The sequence below is a fragment of the Amblyomma maculatum genome, chromosome 1 (genome assembly GCF_055883805.1).
Source record: "Amblyomma maculatum isolate TAMU_Amacu chromosome 1, ASM5588380v1, whole genome shotgun sequence".
Classification (NCBI taxonomy): domain Eukaryota; kingdom Metazoa; phylum Arthropoda; class Arachnida; order Ixodida; family Ixodidae; genus Amblyomma; species Amblyomma maculatum.
The window spans coordinates 237288864-237303204 of NC_139344.1; the positions used below are offsets into that span (position 1 = coordinate 237288864).

General features: G+C 46.2%; 1 pseudogene; it reads right to left on the minus strand.

The window, feature by feature from the left end:
- LOC146205967 (putative E3 ubiquitin-protein ligase HECTD2) overlaps positions 1-13060 on the minus strand; it is a 198739-nt pseudogene extending 185679 nt beyond the window's left edge.
- Positions 13061-14341: the final 1281 nt, after the last annotated feature.

The following is a 14341-nucleotide window of genomic DNA, read 5'->3' on the forward strand; positions in this document are numbered from 1 at the left end:
TGTCTTGAAAACGGCTGGAAGCTCGCCGCCATGTACTCCTTCTTTGACTCCACCGTGGACATATGGCAGTAGAGCATGCGGTTCATCAGCAGGATGACCCTTCTTGAAGAGTGCTGTAAGTTCGTCACGAAATACGTCGACTTCTTTGAAGCCACTCCGGCAAGATGAAAGAAGCACATGTGGTGCAACATCAGGACGACCCTTTTTGAAGACTTCTTGGAACTCGCTGCCAAGTATTTCTTGTTTCTTGATGCCATTGTGGCTAGATGATGCTAGCACCAACGATGCATCAACATAGTAGGCCCCCTGGAAGACGGATAGTAACTGGTCGCCAAGTTCTTCCTCGTATTGCTTGACGCCACCGAGGCCAGATGGCGATTGGCTTATGTTGGGCGCTTCAAGGTCGCAATCTTTAGCAATATCACGATTGAGTGCCTGGGTCTGGACAGACTCCCGCATGCGCTTGAGCTCACCAAAGGGAAGAGAAACTCCTTCTTCCGTTGCTTTGAGGAAGAGTGTCTCGATGTAGGCGGCCAGCTCAAGGAAGTGGTTCCAAGGCGAACGTGCTTTCATCTCAGAATTGTGCGACCAGTGCTGCGCCACCAAAATACGGAAGAGAACAGCAGCCTCCTATAGAGAAGCGACGCTCCCCTTGTAGCGGCTGGAACTTCGAACTGGTTCGCTGCGTTTGGTTCCAGATGGAAGAACTGTTGCGCTATACCTGCAGTCGAAGTCCTTTCCGGAAGCCACCTGCGTCCAGTTTCCGTTGAAGGAGGTAGAGAAGCGTGACTTCACTGACCTGAACGAGAATTGGCGGTGGAGTGAGGACTTCGTTCGGTGTCGGATGGCTGAAGATGAAACGCAAGCCGTGAATGAGCCCTAACGAATATTTAGCGGGCGCTTCTTGTTGGCTACGTGGCAGACGCCGAGCTCAGTTCGTGAGCGAACGTGTCGCGCGGTATCACGAGAGTGCGAGCTTTCCTCATTTTTTTCTTCGTCGCCTTGCTCTCGGCGGAGCGCGGCTTTTTCACCCTTTTCAGGACCGGAAACCATTGTATCTCCTGGTTTATAAAATGAGTGCTATTGTACTAGGTATGTTTCAAGCTTCATATAGAACGCACCATTGACACCGCCGTTAATGGCTCAGTCGCTAGGGTTACTGCTGATCCCGAAGGCGGGGGTTCGGTCCTATAACCGAGGCGGCCGCGATTCGAGGGGACGAATCGCAAGACGCCATATGCTGCGAGATGCCAGTGCTTGTCAAACAACCCCCGGGTGGTCGAAATTACCCGGATCCTCAATTACGGTGCCCTTTTGTTGTATAGCCCAAGTCACTTCAGTATTTTAACCCAATATAACTATACAATGCCAACGGACCACTTGATGATTAGCGCCTATTTTTCCTGAACAGGTACAGGAAGCAGCTGAGTTCGAGTAGAGGCGGAATGTTGCTCTGAAAAAATAACGGTTTTGGTCGTTAGCTGATACACTGCATCACACTTAGCAGGCGCTTGTGCACAAATGTATAAGATACGTGGAACAAGTTGCAGCATCTGCTGATAACCAGGCTTGGTCGAAAAACGATAAGTAAAACTTCTGGGTGAAAATACTGCCGCGAACCATAGAAGCCTTTCTTTGTTGGTTTTGCAACAGCCGACAGTATGCGGCCTCATCACAGTGATTGTAGGGCACGAAACGATCTTGCGCTCTTTGTTTGTTTACGCAAAGTGGCGTGAGACTCGGATCTTTAATTCTCTGTGTCACGCAAAATGGGCCGAGATGTATCCGGAATGATTACAACAACGCCCGCCTGTTTCACATTTTTCCAGGGTGTTCGAACCACCTTTGGTGGTCGTATCCAGATGTTTCTTCGACGACTTTGAATTGAGCACTGACGAGTGCAACGGGTATTCGTACTTCAACGACTAGCGAGCAGGTTTGCTGCTATCGCTGCCGCAGAGTTGCATAGTTCTTTTACGGGCGCAAGTCAGCCCAATAAAGGCTTGATTTCAGGGCTACAACGCCTGTCTGTCCTTTTTTGCCCACGCCATTGTCACCAACACTTGACCGTACGAAGCATTCTTTCAGCCACATGCCCTTCTATATGCATCGCCCTGGATTCCACTTTGCGCATCGGGAACAAACCATGCGACTTTATCCTCACGTTGTGCATAAATAGTCAGATGGTTTGCAGACTGCTCGATTTAAATCGCAAGCGGAAAACCTTGATGAGGTAACTGCATTCATAGCGCTGTCTATGCGATATTAAATCACTACCATCGTCATTCGCCTGCACTGTGAACCTTTATTCTACCCTTGGCATCTTTCCGTTAAATTTCATTGCTATTATACTCAAATATATGCTATTCACCATTGGGGTTTTGCCGGTCATGTCTCTGCCATCCTTTATTGCAAGACCTAGAGCAGTGTTCGACGGGAGGCTAAAACTTCGATTTTGTCGTTTTAGTTTGTTGGATTTCGTTTGCTCGACTGAACAATTCAGAAAGGCTGCCGTGAGCTCTAAGCATATATATTCAGTAAAAGCCCAGACTTATAACGGAAAGAACAGACTTAGAACTTATAATGGAAATGGGGTGCGGGAGACACGACAGAAGGGAAGAACGCTGGCAGATAATTTTGTCGCGTAAGGACCAAGTTGCATGTGGAATTTCAAGCCCCAAAATGGCTCACTGCCTACTCCTTGCCCCTCTTTTTTTTTTATTAAAAAAGAACTTGAGCTTTAAAAAAAAAAGAACGAAGAATTGTGACCGGCCGAATCTACCTTACCGGCATCACTTCTGCCAGGTCATCTGTAGTGAACTTGCAGATCCCGACGTACGAATTCTCAATGTTGTGCTGCACGACAGGAGGGTTGAGCAGTTTCTTGTAGCACGCCGTAAGAAAGTGGAGGTCCAGAATGATTGAGTTATAGACGGCGAGCCCCATTAGGTGCTAAATTTAAGGAATAGAACAAATTCGCTCTACGTAGTCCGCTACAGTTCACGAGAGCTTATTGCTAGTGATGAGGCAGGCCTGTACCGTGCAGCACAAAGGCAACCGAGGTGTACTGCGCTGAAAGGATATTCGCAAGGCAGGCAAGACGAGAAGAGCACTACAATCGAGATGAACCATCAAGCGATACTCGGTACCGACCAAGTTTCCCAACAACGCATCCTACTTTGCGCACAGTAAAGGATATAACGCCTATGAGGTTGTACTCTCGTAGGTTCCCGAGCTGCGTAGTGCTGAACCAGTAGCACCTTGCTTTGTTGTGGTATACGAACATGCCTGCAAATATCAGTGAAACGATGGGTGGTAAGTGCGCAGCATGAATTAATCGCGTGAATTCCGTGTTAACATATCGCCACATATATCATCCACCACAGTCAGGGCTGAATATCTGCCTGATAAGCAGCACAAACCACTCCTTTGTGAGCCCTCCCATGTCCAGCCCTGGTTCGCCCACGAAAGTAACTTTGAGTTTTTTCTTCAGATCACTCTGTTTCCGGGCAATCTGAGAAAGCGATAAGATGGGTGTTGTTCCTAAGTATTCTCTGGCATCATACAATTCTTTGTGAACGGTGCTCAGTCGAAAGCACAAAAAGAAGGTAACATAGTTGCTTGCTCACCTCGTTGAGGGAGTCCGACACGAGATGAGACCTTCGAACGTTCAGGTTGAGAAAGAACACATCAATATCCGGCGCCTGGTGGTGAAGTGCGCGGTTCAGCAGGCTCCTCTGTTGAGGATGAAAGAGTTAGAAGTATTGCAAAAATGAATATATAAATAATGTGAGGGTAAAGCATGGCTTGAACCTAGTGACAGAGCGAAAGCTGTGAGTGTTGCAGCGATAGCCTCTGTAACACCGCCTTTTCAATCCGCGGGTTTTTATTTTATGATTTTTCTTAGGTTATGGGGAAAGGAATTCGAATTGTCCTTTAGGTGGACACCATGGAATAGTGGACACCTACACAAAAACAGGTCAAGGTCGTTTTCGTTTTTTTTTTCGCTTGTAAATTGTACATTGGTTTATAAGGAAGGACAGGCGCAGTATCTGCCAGACTTGAAGGAAGAGAGGAAGGTGGAAATGAAAGCGGAAAGAGTGAAAGAGTTCCCGTTGTGGAGGACTACGGAGTAATTTCGGCCACCAGAGGGCCTTTAATGTGCGCGGACATCGCACAAAAGAGGGCTGTCTCTCCGTTTCAGCTAGGTTTTGGAGAAAGGAAGGCGCAGTATACTTTTGTATGGACGCCACGGAATCGTGGGCACCCACGTTTAATTAGGTCAAGGTCACTTTAAGGTCAAATTTAGTTCCCCGCTAAGATCGGCTCTACCGAGCATAGTGAACCTTTCGCTTCAAAACTTCCAGGCTTTCTTTCCTCTTCTAAGGCAAAGTGAAGGCGATAGCTTTACCTCCTGCCCCCCTGATCAGCCTCCTCTCCCTCCTCCAATTCCAAAGAATACCTGCCTAACTAGAGTGCATATTTTGGCAGCGTAAAATTAAAGACAGGACTAAAGGAGAAAGACAAGGGACAAACGCTGAACTTCAACTGATAGTTTAATGGACGTAACATCAATATATACAAAATGTATTTGTATATATTGATGTTACGTCCATTAAACTATCAGTTGAAGTTCAGCGTTTCTCCCTTGTCTTTCTCCTTTAGTCCTGTCTTTAATTTTACGCTGCCAAAATATGCAGTCTACATATCAAGACCAACTAGCCCGTCTTTCTAAGTTAACTTGCCTAACGTCCTCCCTAACCGGATGTGATTCAAGGATGTGATTCAAGAAATAGAGCCCACTGTGGGCTTTCTCCACGTCGCAAAATGAAAGAGAAAAGAAGCGTGCCTATCAGCAGCTGCCACCTTACATAATCGTGCAGAATCACGTTCATTTTAGTGTGCGTGAACCGTTAGCGAGAGGAACGTGAAAAGAACGCCGCGCGCATAGTCTAAAGCTGCCTAGCCGGTTTTTACCATAATTTTGTGCAGCTGTCGCTGTGAACGAGTACACGATGTTCGAGAGCTATTATTGTGCTTACCCGTGCGTTTAATATCATCTGCTGTTCCGAATCTCGCTGTAAGATGGATTTCTTGGCCACGATGCTCAAAATAAAAGGGTACTGGCAGTACGAAAACCTGCAATAAAGTATGAACCTGTTAGGCGGAATTGTAGCGCACTTACATCGCGCGAAAATTTAATTAAGCCCAAAATATTTATACTGCTGAGGACATTGTTAGCCCGAACCACATATAATTTTCTTTTTCTTATTTGCTTCGCCGGTGACACACGGATGATGATCACTGTATTGTCGTTGTCCACAGTGAACAGACTGATTAGTTGTCCTCTCTGACACAGCAGCAGTGCGGAATGTTTTCAGGCGTAAAATCTGAAAGCAACAGGTGGCCCCTAATGGCTGTTTTTTTTTTTATGTCTATGTCACTGTACCTAGAACGTCTTTGTTTTCCAAGGACCTCAAAAACTACCTGTAGCATATAATAATATCAGGAAAAAAATTATATGTGTAGAAATGCCGAAACTAATTTACTTGGTGTGCTTGCCGGGAGACTGCCACCGGTAGTACTCAGACATCAGGTCGATATGGTCCAAGGCACTGTTGTAGAATTCGGTCTAGTTCAAAATGTTAGGATTCTTCTTGTTGTTTGCAGCATCTGAAACATTGAAAGCAGTCAATAGATTATGCCACGACGAGCAAATAGAAATATCAGTGCGATGGTGTCTGTTCCTTAAGTTTTATCTTTCGACTTGCGCCTTCCTGTTGCACCGCTCGTTACGTTGCCACATTGCTCGAAAAACATTAAGACGTCTGGGTGATATCCGAAGAATGACTGCGAAAACTCTATAAAAGTGCCTGATCTCTCTTTTTTTTTTTTTTCTTGAGAGCAATCCAATTGCTACGAGTGCAGCTGTTTGTATGCGAGATTAGCACAAAAAAAAAAAAAAACGGTGCTGCCTGAGATGGTCCCGGCTGCATGCATTTTCCCTGCGTTCGTGTCCACCCTGGAAATGAATGCGACTAGTCTCGTCCCTATTGAAACATTCTTCGTATATTAGTTATAAAGCAATAATCCGGCAGGTCAGAGCGTCGAAGTCTCGTCTAACTCTTGTGCCGTCTCTCTGATTGGCTACGCTGCTTTGTGAAGTCACAACCACGTGTCATGGCGCGGGTAATTCAAACTGAATCCGGTACAGCGGCTCCAACGCGTGAGTTTTCTCGACAGATATTTCAAGTTCGCCAGCCAACAGAGAGAGAGCGATGGAGCCTATGGCTGACCAATGACTGACCATGACCTCCTCCAGTTCTTTCAAGCCAGAGAAGAACATCGCATTGGATCGCATTGGTCGGGTTCATGCCCATGCACTCGGATTCAGTAGCCGAGCGTCTTATATATCCACTGAGTCATCGCGGCTCATGATTTTGCTCTTTATGATCAGGTTTAAGTACGGTTCAACATATGTCATTTGACACAGCGGCTCCTAGATGGCGCCACATGTACAGCTGGAACTGCAGTACATCAAGCCCATAGCCACAAAAAGATTGTGCGAACCCACTTTCCCACAATATTAGAATTTGAGCCGAAATTCTCTGCACTTTTATCAAGAGTTGTCGCCTTTAGAAAGTTGACTCTTCCTGAAAATTATTTTCATAAACTTAAATATACACACTAAACAAAACGCACAATATAGTACCCATATCTTAGTTCGTACCTTTATCACTGTTTTTATGAAATTCAGGCATTAAAGGCTTCAAAGTCACTCGAGGACGTCAATTTTCGCCAGTTACTGTTCTGCATGTCATGTACCATCCATTTCGGCCGACTAGCTCAATAGGTCAAGATTGAGACCGCAACCGCACACCATATGCACCTTTCTGAGTGCGCGTCCTTCCCTTCAATTCTGTTCGTTATCTCTCGCGGGAACTATTTAGCTTTCTTGACTTGGCGGGCATAAGTAATCTGACTTGCTATTTCGAAACAACTCGTGCGAAATCGATCAAAATGCACAAAGCACTTCTCAAGGTCGTTGTAAAGTCAGCATCTCCTTGAGCAAGCAAGCACGCGTTGGAGCACGCTTTACAGGCATGCAGTGAGCTGTATAACGAGTGCTCCCCCCCCCCCCCCCCCCCCCCCCCCGCCCCCAAAGAAAAATAATTAATACAAATGCAGGCCCATAGTCGCGTTTATGACAATTTGTGATTAGTGTTTATAACGTGATAACATTCATCTACTCCTCTAAAAAACAGTTATGTGTATGTTTGTCCAATTTAGCGCACCAATTTTTTTTTTTCGCAAGGCAAATTAACTCGACCACTTTGAAACAAGAGCTTACAAAGCAAAAAAAAATAATAATAATTAAAGTTAAAAAGGAACAATTGATCTCAGCTCTGCGTGGTAAATAAGAAGGTTTGTAAGCCTGCGATTAAAACAAATTTGTTCAGCAGCTGCAGCTTTTCTCGAAGGCTATGTTCTCCTGAGTTCCCGCGTTCAGTGAGGAAGATCGGGACACCAGAATCGAGGGGCGGCCAAAAAAAAAAAAAACAGACAAGTGAATTACAGTGTACGCACTGATAAGGGCCAGCACTCTCGTTGCACAGGGAATCCACCACCTACTCTTACTAAAAGAAGGCAGTTTGTGCCCGTTTGCGGGAAGAAATTCTCTGATGGGGATGAACTGCAACAGGCGCTTGACTAAAGCCCGAAGCCTCTCCGGTGAAGAGCTGAAAGATAGGACGCCACAACAATAAATAAAAAATAACAATGGCTGAGGGATTATCGTTAGGCAGAATATTGTAACTAAAGTGTACAGTCTTTTCGCAATGAAAGTTTTGACAGGCGGCATGACGCAACGTTGCGGACCTGATTAAATTTATTTATTTATTTATTTATTTATTTATTTATTTATTTAATTATTTATTTATTTATTTATTTATTTATTTATTTATTTATTTATTTATTTATTTATTTATTTATTTATTTATTTATTTATTTATTTTCAATACTGCCAGTCTCATCTGAGACCAAGGCTGGTGGGCATACAAAATTGGAGCAATGTGGTATGTACTACGCATTCACGGATGGCGTAAATAGCTGAAACAAAGGTAAAAACAAAATGGCAATCAGTTTAGGAATAATAAAAACAAGCACAAACAAACACTACAACAATGATTACATAAGCAGTAGCCAGGTGTATCGTCACATTGTCAGTAAACGGAAAACATAAAAAGAAAAAAATTAAATTCCCTTCGTGACAGCAATCTATTAAAGTGTTGCGAGGCGTTTGAATGGTTAGCCAAGAGTATTATTGATTACATTACATGAAGTCCAGCCGCGACGGGAACTGTGGTAAGACTCTGCAGAAATGAGCAAAGGATCTAGGCGATTCCACTCTCTGATCACGAGGAGGAAGTATAGGAGTACGTGAATGCAATCGTTGTGACATGAGAATTCTGTTATGGCCCATGCATGTTATGCCTTGATGGTCGTGACTGCGAAAACGATATGTATTTTGCTAGGTCTATTTTGTAGTAGCCATGAATCAGCAGAAATAAATATATTAGTCGTGCTAGTTTCGCTCTAGATGGCACGTCATTAGGCCCGAAATGGCCGCAAGGTTAGTCGGTGAATCAGTGCACGCATATTTGTTATGAATCAGCCGCAATGCCCCCTTTACGTTAAATTAAATTAAGCATACTCTTGGAGCGGTCCCATTTTTTTCCATACTCGAGTTTTTTTATCACACTGTGTCCTAGAATCTGCTCACACAACCATCAAAATGAGGACAACAATTTAAAATAATTTTTAAAGACTGTTCTGCAAATGGGAGGTACTGTTGGGAAAAAAATTTCCAGGAGACGAGAAAAGCAAATTTGGCCTTGGTAACCAGGTAACATATGTTTGAAGTTTCAATACCTCAATAAACTCGTGAATACTTTCACGAAACTACATGCGTGCAGGCCGCGCATCCATATCATAGTGATGCCCTTCCATTCGGGAGCGCCATATACAATAGAGGCCCACGAGCATAACTATAAATCAAAAGGACAACAATCTTCATTATCTATAGGCAAAAATCTAATTTCATACGAGGTTAGCGGTAACTCTTCTTTAATAGTTCTTTGTAGCACGTCCCGGAAATAAACCCCTTCCCAACAGTGCAAAAATAAGTGATCTACTGTTTCAGGTTAGAGCCCTTGGTTGCGCTTATATTTTACTGTGTCAAAGCCATACTCGTAAGAGTTGGCGGTTTTTACTTTTTTTCTACGATGTCTTTTGATGTCTGTCAAAGTCCGGCAAAAAAAAAAAAAAGAGAAAAGTAAATTTGGCTTACAAGCGCGACATTCCTTGGCAATCTATTGGTTGCACTATATGATGTCACAATATAAGAGTATTATTTCCTGATCGGTAATTAAGTATGGTCCCCGGATACCGGCTAAAGCTAGAGCTATTGGCCTCGATTCCTGATGATGCGTCCTGTAAACTTTTGTCCCCGATAGTACATATTGAGTTTCTAATAGGTTATTAAAGCATGGCTCACTTGCTTCTGTGGGTTCCCATTCTTGACAGCTTGTTTGGCAAGGTAAGCGTCAGTATTGAGTAGCACCTAACCATAACTTTTTTTTTTTTTTTTTTTTCAGGAATGTGCTGAAACCCTAAAAGCTATCTCATTATGCATAACAAATGTGTCTTTATCATATGTTATCTTGATTTTTTCATACTCCCTGCATATAGTACATAGTTACAGAAATATTGAAAATGCTGTACTTGGTCGCAAGGGAAGCTACAACGCACAGACTTTTAAGCATACAGTTGCTGGTGATGAAAACCACTAAATTCATTTCCGATACAAGTACTCACGAGAAGCATGAAGGTGAAATAATCAAATATATTGATACATAGGCTCATAACGCAATGATCAGAATGTGCTCGGGTGTATCAGAACACACACCGGCAGCATGGTTAAACGCTACTCACTTTGAAAACCAGTGAATGAGCAGTTGGTGATCCGAACTTTTCAAGGACACCACTTTAGCAGAAGATGCGCGAATACGGTGTATGACGCTTGGCTACTGAAAATGGGGTTCTGAAATGGCGGTAAAATGTATCTTGTACTGATATCCCAGTAATGATAAGAAAGAGAATGGGTTCCAAAAACAAGGCTTAACAAATCAAAACTACTTGATACCTGAAGCAGCATATATGCAGCACGCGTGTCGTCTTTCGGCTTCAACCTGCAAAGAAATGATCAGAAATCATTATGTGCGAACTCGGCTAGACGATTGAATCAGCAGTCAGCAAATCATTGGCACGAGCAAATCGAACAGGTACATGTGCTGCAGTTTACCTGATGTCTGTAGCAAGTAAAGAATTAATAATTCCTTTTAAAACCGCTTTGCTGACGTATGCAGGCTGCAAAAGAGCGGTGTAAATTCAGAATTTCCGCTGCCAGCCGCAAAAAAATTGTGCCATCATGAAACGGGTTGAAAAACTCACCAGTTCTTCCAACGTATCATAAACAGCGTGCAACAAGTCGGCTTTAATCTCAGGGTCATCAAGTTTTGCATCGTCTTGGTTTGGATTTTCCTAGAAAAGTGAGGAGTGATGTATTCGAACAAAAATGCCACCAAAATCTTCTTAAAAATTGCACATAACTAGCAGGGCGGAGAAACAGGAAGCATGCGCGCCCATATAATATGGCAAACAAAATTGTAAGAACATATGTCTTAATTTCCTCAATCAAGAAAACTTACTAAGACAGCTTATACAACGCTTACAAGAGCAGTGTTTTGCTGTCCTTTTACGGTCGATGTAATTTATCGGCCTTAATTCGCACCTGCGAACTTAACGCCTTCGTGGAATAGTGCAATGTATTTTCTGCTTTGTCACAAATACTGAACAACGTTGTAAATAATCCACACGTTGTAAATACACACACACACACACACACACACACACACACACACACACACACATATATATATATATATATACTGAAATGGGTCTTACTGAGGGTTCAACAGGGAATATAGCCCTCTGTAAGCTGCACGGCGAACAGCACAGGAACACAGTCCGTCTAGGCACAAACCAGCGAGCTCTAGCAGCGTAGCGGCATTTCGTTGTTCTCTTCCTCGTGTTTCGTGACATCCGCTCTTCGTTCACTACAATTTCTCCGGGAGCGAAGAGGAGCCACACTGGCGACCTATAGCGAGGGCAAGACGAGCGGGTCGTGGTATGTTTTGAGGCAGCTCACGTGCACAGTTTCGCGCGCGCGATGACGCATGTCCGAAGGGGGAGTGAGTGGCTCCACGATATAATTTACAGGGGAGGTTTGGTGAACGAAGCGGTAGTGGCCGTGGTATTCTGTTCGAAATTTCGATGACAATCCCGGTGGGGTGCCAGGAACCCAGAGCCAAACGAGGGACCCTGTAGGGAAAACATGTGGCGTCTGATCTTTATCGTGACGATGCTTTTGGCGGCCTTGAGATTCCGATGTTAAACTGCGGGCCAGCTGGCGACATACCTCCGCATGCTTTGCAGCGTCAGAAAGTGAAGTCCACTCGGAGGAGTCGGGACGATACGGTAATATAGTGTCCATCGTGGACGACGCCTCACGCCCATAAAGGAGGAAGAAAGGGCTAAATCCGGTGGTTGACTGCGTGGCGGTGTTGTAAGCGTACGTCACGAAAGGAAGAACAGCGTCCCAGTTAGTCTGATCGACGGCAACGTACATCATGAGCATATTTCCTAGAGTACGATTGAAACGCTAAGTCATCCCGTTAGTTTGAGGGTGATAGGCTGTGGTGGTCCGATGTATGATGCGACATTCGGCCAGTAGAGCTTCAACGACATTGGAAATGAAGTCTCGGCATCTGTCACTGAGCAGCTCACGCGGCGTATCGTGGCGAAGAACAAAATGATGAAGCAAGAACAGGGCAACCTCACGGGCAGTAGCGGCAGGTAGGGCAGCGGTCTCCGCATATCGGGTGAGGTGGTCGATGCCGACGATAATCTAGCTGTGCCCAGAGACCGTGCAGGGAAGTGGCCCGTAAAGATCAACGCCAATGCGATCAAAAGGACGGGCCGGGCATGGAAGGGGTTGTAAGGGGCCAGAAACACGAGGTGTGGATGGCTTGCGGCGCTGACAGGCGATGCAGGAGCGGACGTATTTGCGAATATAACCGTACATGCCACGCCAATAGTAGCGTTGAGAAATTCTTTGAAACGTCTTGACTACACCAAGATGGGCACACTGAGGTTCGGCCTGGAAAGAGGCGCAAATTTCATGTCGTAAATGGCGGGGAATGACGGGAAGCCACCGTCGACCATCAGTCATATAATTGCGGCGGTAGAGAAGACCGTCTCGTAGGGCAAAGTGTGGTGCTTGACGGCGTAAAGCCCGAGAAGGCGCAGCAGCGTTAGCAGAAGTGGACACGATATCGATAAGAGATGCGAGCCACGGGTCTTTGCGCTGCTCCGCAGGCATGTCAGCGATGGTTAGAGACGAGAAGACGGGATCAGCCGCCGTGGAGCAAGCAGCTTCGCTGGATAGGGGAGAACGAGACAGAGCGTCAGCGTTCATGTGTTTACGGCCAGAACGATATACAACGCGAATGTCAAATTCCTGAAGGCGGAGGGCCCATCGTGCGAGGCGGCCGGACGGGTCTTTAAGAGAGGACAGCCAACATAACGCGTGGTGGACCGTGACGACGTCAAACTGGCGACCGTACAGGTAGGGTCTGAATTTCGTTAGTGCCCACACAATTGCCAAACCCTTCTTTTCCGTAACTGAGTAGTTGCATTCAGCTTTAGAGAGAACACGACTCGCGTAGGCGACGACGTATTCGTGAAAGCCATTTTTCTGTTGAGCCAAGACAGCTCCGAGGCCAACGCCCCTCGCATCAGTATGGACCTCGGTGGGTGCTGTCGGGTCTTAGTGGCGAAGGATTGGTGGCGATGTAGAAGGATGGCGCAATGCGGTGAACGCTTCGTCGCACTCGGCCGACCAGTCACTTAACTCACTGTTTCTCCCGAGTAGCTTCATGATGCCAGCGTGAACATCGAGAACAGCAGACGGCAGCGGCAGGTGCTTGCGGTCGATGAAGGATGCAGACGGCGTAAATAGAACACTAACGGCTGACACGGCAGGACAAGAAAGAGGCACAAGGGCACAAGCCTCTGGAGCTACGTCGACATCTTCAGCGATGGTGAGCTTTTGAGGACACACCGAACGGTTGTCGTCGGGCAGTACGTCGCACAGTGCAGAAAATTCCACTTCAGCTCGGGCGCAATCGATCACGGCGTTATTTTTAGACAAGAAGTCCCATCCAAGGATCACGTCGTGAGAACAAGACGACAAAACTACGAACTCGACACTGTAAAAAAGACCTTCAATGACGACGCGCGCTGTATATGCTGCTAAAGGTGCAATCCTCTCTTCGCTGGCAGTGCGGCGGGACAAACCGTTAAATGGCGTTGTAACTTTTCGTAATCGTCGGCAAAGTCGCTCATGAATCACAGACACTGCAGCACCCGTATCGACCAGCGCATATACAGACAGACCATAGATGGAGATTACTATAACGTTCGTGGGTAAAATATGAGGCCTTGAGCTTTTCGCAGAGCACGCAGTTCCCGCCTCATGAACCGCGGAACCCTCATCAGCAGGGGGTGGTCGCCGGCGCATTGGTGACAGTGACCTGCGACGTGGAGAAGGAGAACGATGGGTCGTATACGAACGCTGTTCGGCGGCGTATGCAGGCGAAGAGGGAGCAGAACGAAGCAGTGGTGGGGAGTACTCCGAAGCCGCAGGCTCGGGACGCGCAGCCATGCGACGACGGCACCGACGGGCCACATGTCCAGGGCAACCACAGTAGTAACAAATTGGGCGATTGTCCGAAGTGCGCCACGGGTTGTAACAGCGCGGAGTCGCAGGATGAAGCGGAGCCGTTTAAGGACGCGGTGCATGGCGTAGGACAGACTGCATGCGTGGTAACGGCTCAGGCATAGGCAGCGCAGCCACTGCCGCGTAGTTCAAAGGGGCTGGGACAGAAGGTTGGTTATATTGTACTGGTGCTCCGACGTATGTGGAGGGAGCGACAGCAGGAGCTTCAGGAAGGGTGGGAAGTGCTTCTGCGACTTGTTCGCGGATGACTTGCTGCAACTTTGGCACCAAAGGAGAGGAAGCGTCAGGACGATGGAGAACGAGGGACAGTTGACGGGCAACTTCTTCTCGAACGAACTGCTTGATTTGTTGCAGCAAGGGGGACTTTTCTGCGTCAGCTGTTAAAGCTGCAAGAGGATCCTGGTGTGAGAGCGAAGAACG